The sequence below is a fragment of the Rhineura floridana genome, chromosome 1 (genome assembly GCF_030035675.1).
Source record: "Rhineura floridana isolate rRhiFlo1 chromosome 1, rRhiFlo1.hap2, whole genome shotgun sequence".
NCBI lineage: Eukaryota > Metazoa > Chordata > Lepidosauria > Squamata > Rhineuridae > Rhineura > Rhineura floridana.
Window position 1 is genome coordinate 88010836 of NC_084480.1, and position 10185 is coordinate 88021020.

The 10185-nt window shown below is 42.5% G+C and overlaps 1 long non-coding RNA gene across 1 annotated transcript; it reads left to right on the forward strand.

Annotated features, from left to right (window-relative positions):
* Nucleotides 1-421: 421 nt before the first annotated feature.
* On the forward strand, nt 422-6209 carry LOC133376819 (uncharacterized). The gene is made up of 3 exons (XR_009760575.1): nt 422-698; nt 2573-2615; nt 5280-6209. It is a non-coding gene; the product is annotated as an uncharacterized LOC133376819 (long non-coding RNA).
* Nucleotides 6210-10185: the final 3976 nt, after the last annotated feature.

Genomic DNA, 10185 nt, shown 5'->3' on the forward strand with positions numbered 1-10185 from the left:
ATGTAGCCACTGTTGCTGGATGGCTTCTAATATAGCTCATGAAAAGATTTTACTTGTAGCTCAGTTAGAGATATGACTAATTCTTTCTGTATTATAGTGACTCATTATTTGTTCTGAGAAACAGGCTTTTTAAGTTGCGGTGCCCACTCAGTTATTCTCTCCCCTTTCAAATGTACTGCTTATCAGCTGAAGCAGAGACATGGCACTCTTAAATTTGACTTGGAAATTTTCCTGCAACTGACTTCTGTGGGGTGGACTGAATGAACAGCATACGTTGGCAAACCACGCTGCTGTTCTCAGTACACTATCTCTCAAGACATTGCGATCTGACCAGTGGAAAAACAGGATGTGGTTAACTTTATGGCTGTAAACGATACTGACATCTGTAGTGGTTAAATAACTGCCTGCATATTGCCACGTAGATAATGCTGTTGTACTATGTATGTACGTGATGTTATACAATAGTTAAAGGTCATAGGCTGTTTATGGAGAGAAAATAATCCACGCCTCCAAGCGGAGGTAAAATAAAAGCGGAGACGAGAATTACGAGGGGGGCTCCGAAATTGAACTCTGGTCTCACCGTGTCTCACTGTGTCGTGATATCTACATCTGGTGACCTCGACGTGATTCAGAACAAACACCCTCGTACCCACTGGCAGGATCAGCCAACGGTGCACCTCAGCGTACAGCTCCCATTCGTGAGTATGGGGGGGGAATTGTCAGCTCAGCAGAAGGTTCATGCACAAGAGCTACAAAAAATTTTAAAACAGGATACCTCAGCTTTTATAAGTCGTTCTCACATTGAATCATTGTTAAAAACAATTCAATGTCAATGTCCATGGTATCCAGAGCAAGGATCACTACGTCAGTCAGATTGGATAAAGATAGGGAGAAAATTACATGAAGAACCAAGAGCACCTATTCACCATCTCTTATTATGGCAAAAGTGTGCTGAGGCCATTAGTCATTTAGGGATAAAAGAGACATCGCTGTTTGCCAATTCTGACCAGAAAACTCCTCTTTATCCCCAACTTTCTTTACCTACACCTGAAAAGGATATTGAGAAATTTGTAAATGCTCCTCCATATAGCCCTCCAGTTCAACAAGAACAGGTTACTGGGAAGGTTAAAGCAGCCATAGCTCAGGCTGCAGCCTCAGGATTATTATCTATGGAAGAAATGGGAGACTGGGAGGGTACAATTTCAGCTTTTCCCGTTACATATCAGCCAGATCCTAATAATGCTAATAATCGCATAGCAACTTGGACAGCTCTTCCGTTTTCTGTTATTAGAGAAATAAATAAGGCAGTAAGAGAATATGGGATTACGGCTAATTATGTACAAGGGATGTTGGAAGGAGTAGCTACTGGATATAACATGATCCCTCAAGATTGGAAGGATCTCTTTAGGATGATTTTGACTCCTTCGCAATATGTAGTTTGGGACCAAGAATTTAGACATGCTGCTATAGCAGCTGGGGATGCTAATATCATTCCCGAGCAAATTTATGGGTCAGGTAATTTTGCTACCATAGCACAACAAGGGGTATTGCCTGAAGCCGCATTTCATCGAACTGCTGAGTGTATACAGAAAGCATTTAAAAAGGTGCCTGCTGGGAAAGAACCCTTACGTTCTTTTACGAATGTACGGCAGCAAGCAACAGAGCCCTATTTTCAGTTTGTTGACCGTTTGAAAGAGGCTCTGACACGGCAGGTTGATAACCCTCAGGCACAAGGGGAATTATTGTTAAAATTAGCTTACGAGAATTCTAACACAGACTGTAAAAAGATTTTGAAAAACATTATTCATAGACCGCAATATGAATTGGGAGACATGATTCAAGCTTGTGCAGAGGTAGGTACACATGTTCATGCCATGACATTGTTAGCTGGGGCATTAAGACAGGGTAACAAACCTACAGGCAATTGTTTTAATTGTCAAAAGCCTGGTCATTTCAGAAGGGAATGTCGGGCTCCTGGCGGAGGAGCATTTAAAGGTGGGGGCACTGTTACAAACCGGCCAAAGAAAATCTGTCCGAAATGTAAAAAGGGTTATCATTGGGCTAATCAGTGTCGTTCAGCTCCCACTACCAATACCAATGTGTCTTCCCGTCCTATTGAGGGAAACTGAACTTGGGGCAGGCTTCCAGCCCCGAATCTCAAGGAAGTGTACCCACCCCTGCTACTCAAGGAAGCGCTGGAATTGATTTAATACATGCAGAGTCAAAAGATGTTCCTTTGCCTGGAGCAGTTCTTTTAATGCCTACCACACTCACTGGCCCTTTACCAGAAGGCACCGTAGGCCTTGTACTACCGCGATCCTCTGCTTCCAAGAATAATATAATGGTGGTACCTGGTGTTATTGATTCTGATTATCAGGGAATTATTTATATTCAGTATTGGAGTCACCTTCCCCTTCAGTTGAAGAAGGGAGATTCTTTTGCGCAACTATTGTTATTGCCATATCGTCTTTTCACATCGAACACTTCCTCCCAAAAACGTACTGGTGGATTCGGATCTACAAGGACGAAATCGCCGAGTGTGAGTATTTCAGGTAATCCTTTCCATCCACAGGTAGCTGCAGTACTGGCAGAAGTGACCAGGGAGAAACCGGTTCGTAAGTATTGTTTAAACAATGTTATTTTTGAAGGTATTATAGATTCTGGGGCAGATGTCACAGTAATTGCTGAACATAACTGGCCATCCTCTTGGCCAGTAGAAGTGGCCCCTTCTGTGTGGGGAGTGGGCGGAGCTCAGGATTCAAAACGGAGTAAGGATTGGATACAAGTTGTTGCTCTTGATGGTGATCGTATAGCCCACATTCGCCCTTGTATTTTGGACATTTCAGTAAATCTGTGGGGAAGGGATTTACTGGAGCAATTCCAGACCACCATTGTTATTAAGGATTAGCCAACAAAAGGCAGCTCTTCCTTTACAATGGAAGACAGACATACCCATTTGGGTAGAACAATGGCCCTTACCCAAAGAAAAATTAGAAGCTCTGCACCAACTGGTAAAGGAGCAACTGGAAGCTGATCATATAGCAGAAAGTAATAGCCCTTATAACACCCCAGTGTTTGTGATTAAAAAGAAATCTGGAAAGTGGAGGCTCTTACATGATTTACGAGAAATAAATAAATTAATTGTGCCCATGGGTCCGCTACAATGTGGGACGCCCAATCCAAATTTAATTCCATATGACTATTCCTTAGCTATTATAGACCTGAAAGATTGCTTTTTCACAATACCGTTACAAGCGCAAGACGCACCGAAATTTGCGTTTACTGTTCCCGTATATAATAACTCTGGCCCTGCGCAACGATATCAATGGAAAGTGCTACCTCAGGGCATGTTAAATAGTCCAACCCTATGTCAACAGTTTGTAGACATGGCCCTGCGACCCTTTCGGGCTCAATACCCTACATTATTGGTCTACCATTATATGGATGACATCTTGGTGGCTGGGAGAACCCTCCCATCTATGTGGCAACAACACCTTACTGATCATTTGTCACAGTCAGGGTTGCAGATTGCCCCTGAAAAGGTACAACTCAAAGAACCATTTCTGTATTTAGGACATAAATTAATGCAATCCTACTCCACTCCTGTATTGCCCTGTCTTACTTTGTCAATGAAGCCAACTTATGTAGAACTACAACAATTCTTGGGTTCTATTAATTGGATTCGACCATATTGTAAACTTACCACTCAAGACATGGGGCCTTTATTTGAATGTTTAAAACAAGGACGTCAACCTGCAGATATTATTACTTTAACGAAACAGGCAAGGCAATCCCTAGAATTAGTTTCTACAACGTTAAAAGCTATTTGGGTGGATCGACAAATATTGAATAAACCACTGATTTTATTTGTTTTATTTGATGGAAGCCAACTTTTTGCTGCACTCACTCAGGAGTCAGGCTCCAATGCTACACATATAATAGAGTGGCTTTACTTAGCCCATACACCAAAGTCATCTATCACAACTTTGCCAATGCAAGCAGCAGAAATAATCCAAAAAGCACGATTACGATCAAGGCAATTATTAGGTATCGATCCGGTTGAAATTTCGTTGCCTCTTAAACTTTACACATGGGAAAATGCTGTTGCGCTTTCTGATGACCTTCAATGGGCTTTAGTCTCTTATTTGGGCACAATTTCATGTCGTTCCTCATCAGATCCACGGCTTCAAATTACACAAAAAATTCCTATCCAGTTTCAATCTGTAATCAGTTTACAACCCTTACCTGCGGTCACGGTCTATACTGATGGCAGTCCAACTAGAGGGGTTGTTGCATGGCACGAGCAGGGGGTTTGGAAGACAATTTTCACCTTACCCCAAACTTCCGCTCAGAGATCTGAGTTGGCCGCTGTTAGTATGGCGCTGTTGACTTTTGCAGATCAGGAGGTTAACATTATTACCGATAGTCTTTATGTTAAGAATGTTGTACTTGCATTACCCGGTAGTTATGTCTCTCCCATGCTGGACACTAATCTACTTGCTCTTATGCTTACACTTCAAAAACTCATACATACTCGGTCTTGTCGATTTGCTATATTTCATATTCGCAGTCATCAACCTTTCCCAGGATTGTTAACAGAAGGTAATCAATATGCTGATCAGGCTCTTCGTGCCCTCCTTTGCACACCCATAGAAAGTCATGCCCTTCATCATCAAAATGCTAAAGCACTCCAGAAGCAATTCCATCTTACTGCCCAGGAAGCCTCTGCCATTATTCAACAATGTCCCCAATGCACACAGTTAACTCTATCCCCAGAACCAGGAGTGAACCCACGAGGTCTCATAGTTAACCAGTTGTGGCAAATGGATGTTACACATTTTCCTACTTTCTCCCCATGGAAGTATTTGCATGTTACAGTAGATACATATTCCGGATACATATGGGTAACTCCTCAGAAAGGGGAAAAAACTAAGAATGTTATTAATCATGTCATTCGTTCTATTGCCATCATGGGCCAACCTCAGACGATAAAAACTGATAATGGTCCTGCATATGTTTCACAGCAATTTGCACAGTTTTGCACTAAGTGGTCCATTACACATTTGTTTGGTATTCCTTATAATTCTACAGGTCAAGCTGTCGTCGAACGTACCAATCGTACCCTTAAAGAGCATTTGCTTAAACAAAAACAAAAAGGAGGAGTACCACTGGGATTGGCCACCAAAGAGGAGTGGCTGGCACAAGTGTTGTTTACCATTAATCATTTAAATTTGTCTCAATCTCCCAATACTCATTTTTCCTTTTCTACTCGAGCGCAGCGGCATTTTCAGCAGTCGGAGTCTCTACCTGCCCCGCGGGTGCAGTTTCGGCAACTACCAAATCCAGAGTGGAAAGGCCCAGTTCCGCTTATAACGTGGGGTCGAGGTTACGCGGCTGTGTCTACGCCTGACGGTCCTGTGTGGGTACCTGCTAGGTGTATCCGGCCCTGGAAAGACGATGTCCTGGCACGATAATCTTAAGAATCCCATCCCTAATTTTTCTCTGCAACTTCAGGATACTGGGATGTCTTCCAGGAAGCGTGGTCGGAATGTTCCGCAACCTCCCGTGACTTGGGGCCAAATAAAGAACTTAGCAACACAAGCAGAAAAAGCAATGGAACAAGCCGGGGTGGACAAGACAACTGAGAATACCATTCTTGCTTTAATTGCGTCTTTAAATACAAATTCTATTTTTGTACTTTGCATTTGTTGGATTTTAGGAAGCGCCGGGGCTGACAGGTTGGGGCAGGAGTTGGGGATGCGGTTTCAACACAATATCTGGGTTCAGTTAGCAAGAATGACAAATGTGAGTGACTTTTGCATGACTGAACATGTACAGGAAATGGGTATGTTGGGAACATGTTTAATACCCGTATGCAAAGCACCTGGGGATATTGGGAACATTACAGGACTTGGGCGGTTCATGAATACTTCAGAGATTAAATATCATACTGTTTCGAATTGGGGAACTCCAACCTTCCAGCTGCCTGTTAATGCTTTTCAATTATTTACATCACATGTTGCAAATTCCATTAATAATACGTGTGCTCGGATGGTTAATTGTAGTCGACATAAGGTGCAGAAGGGATGTCTAAAGGTTGGGAGACCCACATGGAATTGTACACAGCACATTAACATATCCAGTATGTACGGACACATTCCTTTACCAGGTGGATGGTTTTGGACATGTGGAGAAACCACTTTTAATTATGTTCCCGCTAATATTTCTGATACCATCTGTTGCCTGAGTCGACTGGTTCCCATTTTCCTTCATAAAAGGGAGTTGCTAGCCCAACGTAGGAAAAGAGAAGCTGTTGCCATGCCGGCTGATTGTAATGACAAGGTGGAATTGCTTAATAAAGCAGAAAGTGTATCACTAGCCATCTCCCTTGTTGGACTTCCTGCATTGGCAGTAAGTAACAGCAATCAATTACATAAATTAGCCTGTAATTATGTTAAGATGATAAATGCCACCTCTCGAGCCATTGCTTTGTTAAATGAAGAGCAGGGTATATTAAGACAAGCTATCTTGGATAATCGTGCAGCTATAGATTACCTGCTATTACAACATCAGTTGGGGTGCGAAACTATAAAGAATATGTGCTGTTTTAATTTAACTGACAACAGTTTTGAAATCAGAACACAGGTAAAAAACTTGAAGGATCTAGCTAATAACATTTTGCAGGACGCCCCTACAACTTGGTGGCAGTGGCTTTGGAGTTGGCTGCCCACTGGATGGCTAAGTCAGATTCTTAGATATGCTATTCTTTTACTCATTTTAAGTATAGGCTTATGCTGTTTTTTACAATACCTTTTCCAGACGTGTACACCTGTTGCTCCGCGACCATTACGTAGTAATTACTTTTTGCTAAAAAATAAAAAAGGGGGAGATGTGGGGTGGACTGAATGAACAGCATACGTTGGCAAACCACGCTGCTGTTCTCAGTACACTATCTCTCAAGACATTGCGATCTGACCAGTGGAAAAACAGGATGTGGTTAACTTTATGGCTGTAAACGATACTGACATCTGTAGTGGTTAAATAACTGCCTGCATATTGCCACGTAGATAATGCTGTTGTACTATGTATGTACGTGATGTTATACAATAGTTAAAGGTCATAGGCTGTTTATGGAGAGAAAATAATCCACGCCTCCAAGCGGAGGTAAAATAAAAGCGGAGACGAGAATTACGAGGGGGGCTCCGAAATTGAACTCTGGTCTCACCGTGTCTCACTGTGTCGTGATATCTACAGACTTCCTCTATGTTTTCTTAAGAAAACTATTATTTTTACACAGCTGCATATAAGCAAGGCTGGTTGTTTTCTGCATTCCCCGAGAATTTTGTGTCAAGTCTGGAATCTAATCCAGCATTTGGATTTGTGAGCATTTCAGTTATACCTATACCTACAATAGAAAATGCAGGCTTCTAATACTCAAGGGTTTTAAAAATATGCAAGCAGTAATCTTGGACCAATTTATACATTTTTCATACTCAGAGCAGACCCACTGAAATTAACTGACATAACTACTAAGGTCCATTATTTTTCAGTGGATCTATTATATATAGAATGTTGTTGGATATCACTCTGGTTTTAACAAGGGTGTTAAAATATTACAAGATGTGTTGATTAGATAGTGTGTGTGCTTCTTGTGGACAGTTCATATCCACACTGCAATTGGACCTAGCAGGTGTTTTCTTTCTTTACATCAAGTTAAATTAAAGAGATGCATACACCTGAAATGTAATGTAGTATATGTTTGTCTGTATTTGCCTTCAGCCTTGTACATGCCTCAACAATATTCATCGCATTTCTGCTTTTCCCCAGTATCTATTGATAGGCAATTTGAGTGGTAGAAAAAGCTATAGAAGAGCTTGAACTTCAGTAGCTGACAGCTTGTTAGCAGCTCAGAATCCGCAAACCAAGTGAGAACCTATATTTGTGACTCACAAGAAAATTTTCCAGCAGTTTGTTAGCTTCTTAACTTCCTTCTTCTCAGTGTAGTGTGCCATGACTGCTTGACAGAATGACTCAGAATTGCTATTGATTCTTTTCATGTCTTCTGCTGAAGATCTGAACATTTTAAGCCCTCTCCAGGTGTTCCTTTCTCCACACAATTGACATTGTATGGAGGAGGAAGTGGGGACGAGCGTGCTCACCCCGATTCCCTCCATCATTCTCCACAGGTTGCAAAGCCACATGTCTGCAGCAGGGAGCCTGCTCTACTCCTGTAGCTCCTCATGCATTGCAGAACACTGGAAATATGTGGAGGGCAATGGGGATAGTGATGGAAGAGGCAGAATGCCTGGAGAAAGAAATGCCTGAAGAGGGACCTAGAAGCATATTAGAAACATGTAGACTCCCTGACTGGATCAATCTATTTCATCATATAAAGGGCATTCTTTATAAGCCCTCATTAGCTGTTATTTTCTCCATGCAATTAACACCATACAGAGCAGAAAGTGGGGATAAGTGGACTCACCCTGCCATCCCTGGCACCTTCCATGACTTGGAGAGCAACAGTCTGTAGTGGAGGACCCGTTCCATTCATATAGGTTCCTTGCACTATGAGTGAGAAATCGGAGCCCCGGGGGCCAAATGCAGCCCTCCAGGCCTCTCTACCTGACCCTTGGGACTTTCCCCAGGCTATATCCCTCACTAACTCTGCTTAACATCCCAAGTGTTTTTGCCTGGCTAGAAGGGTGTACTTGAACTCTGATAGTGCCTCTTGCTTGCATGGAGAATGGAGTGTGAATGTGTGCAGAAATTAGCCTATGCTATAAAAGTACATTGGCATGGTTCCTCCACCCACTTTTGCCTCCAGCTCTGCCCATCACTGGCATGTGGCCCTCTGAAGGTTGCTGAAAAAAGGCCCTCAGGCTGAGAAAGGGTCCCTGCCCCACCTGACGGGTAGTATCACCCTTTGTACTGGTTGTAAATAAGAAGGCCAAGGGCAGACTGAGATGGGTAGGGCAGCGCCTCATTTGCCCTAATGGACGAGCCTCTACTGCTGCACCCCTTCTTAGAAGATAGCAAGGCCTTAAATGGGTGGGTCTCTGGCCTGCAGCCTAGTACTCTGCTTTCTTTCTGTTTGTTTGTTTAGTTATATCCTACCCTTCCTCCGAGAAGGAGCCCAGTGTGACAAACAAAAACACTAAAAACACTCTAAAACATCTTAAAAGCAAAAGACTTTGAAGCATATTAAAACAAAACATCTTTAAAAACATATTAAAACAAAATATATTTAAAAACATCTTAAACAGCAGTTCCAACACAGACGCAGACTGGGATAAGGTCTCTACTTAAAATGCTTGTTGAAAGAGGAAGGTCTTCAGTAGGTGCCGACAACATAAGAGCTTATTGCTAAAGGGCGGTATAAAAGAACAATAAATAATAATAATAATAAATAACATAACAGAGATGGTACCTGTTGAATATTTAAGGGGAGGGAATTCCAAAGTGTTGGTGCCGCAACACTAAAGGTCCATTTCCTATGTTGTGCTGAACAGACCTCTTGATAAGATGATATCTGCAGGAGGCCCTCACCTGCAGAGCACAGTGATCGACTGGGTATATAAGAGGTAAGACAGTCTTTCAGGTATCCTGGTCCCAAGCTGCATAGGGCTTTGTACACCAAAATTAGAACCTTTAACTTGGCCAGGTAACTAATGGGCAGCCAGAAAAACCAGGACTGTGATAGATGAGTATTTGAGAGAAATTTAGAGTGTATGGCTGCATTAGGGTTGCCAGGTCAGAAACATCCCAAACCCTAAGTTGCTTGGAGCATGCCACTCAAACAAAAGAAATCTCTGATTAGAAATTAAGATAGAAATCTTAGCTAAATGAGGGTGTTTCCAGGTCCAGCTGAAGTGACAGGATCATTCCTTCTCACCTGCTTAGAGAGCCTGGGTAAGGAACATTTAATCTAGCCTACTTCCTTCTGGCAAGAAGGGTATAAGTGCCCTCAGGCCAGGCCAGTAAACAGAAGGCCACTGTAGGAAGAAAACCTAGTGTTGTGGAGATGTTAGATGGGAGCACTCAGGAGTAAAGATGGATGAGACTTAAGCAGCTGCCCCAGTGAGCAGTTGTGCTGCCACATTTCACACCAGCTGCAGCTTCTGGATCAACCTCAAAGGCAGCCCCACATAGAGCTCATTACAGTAATCCTGCCTGGAGGTTGCCAGG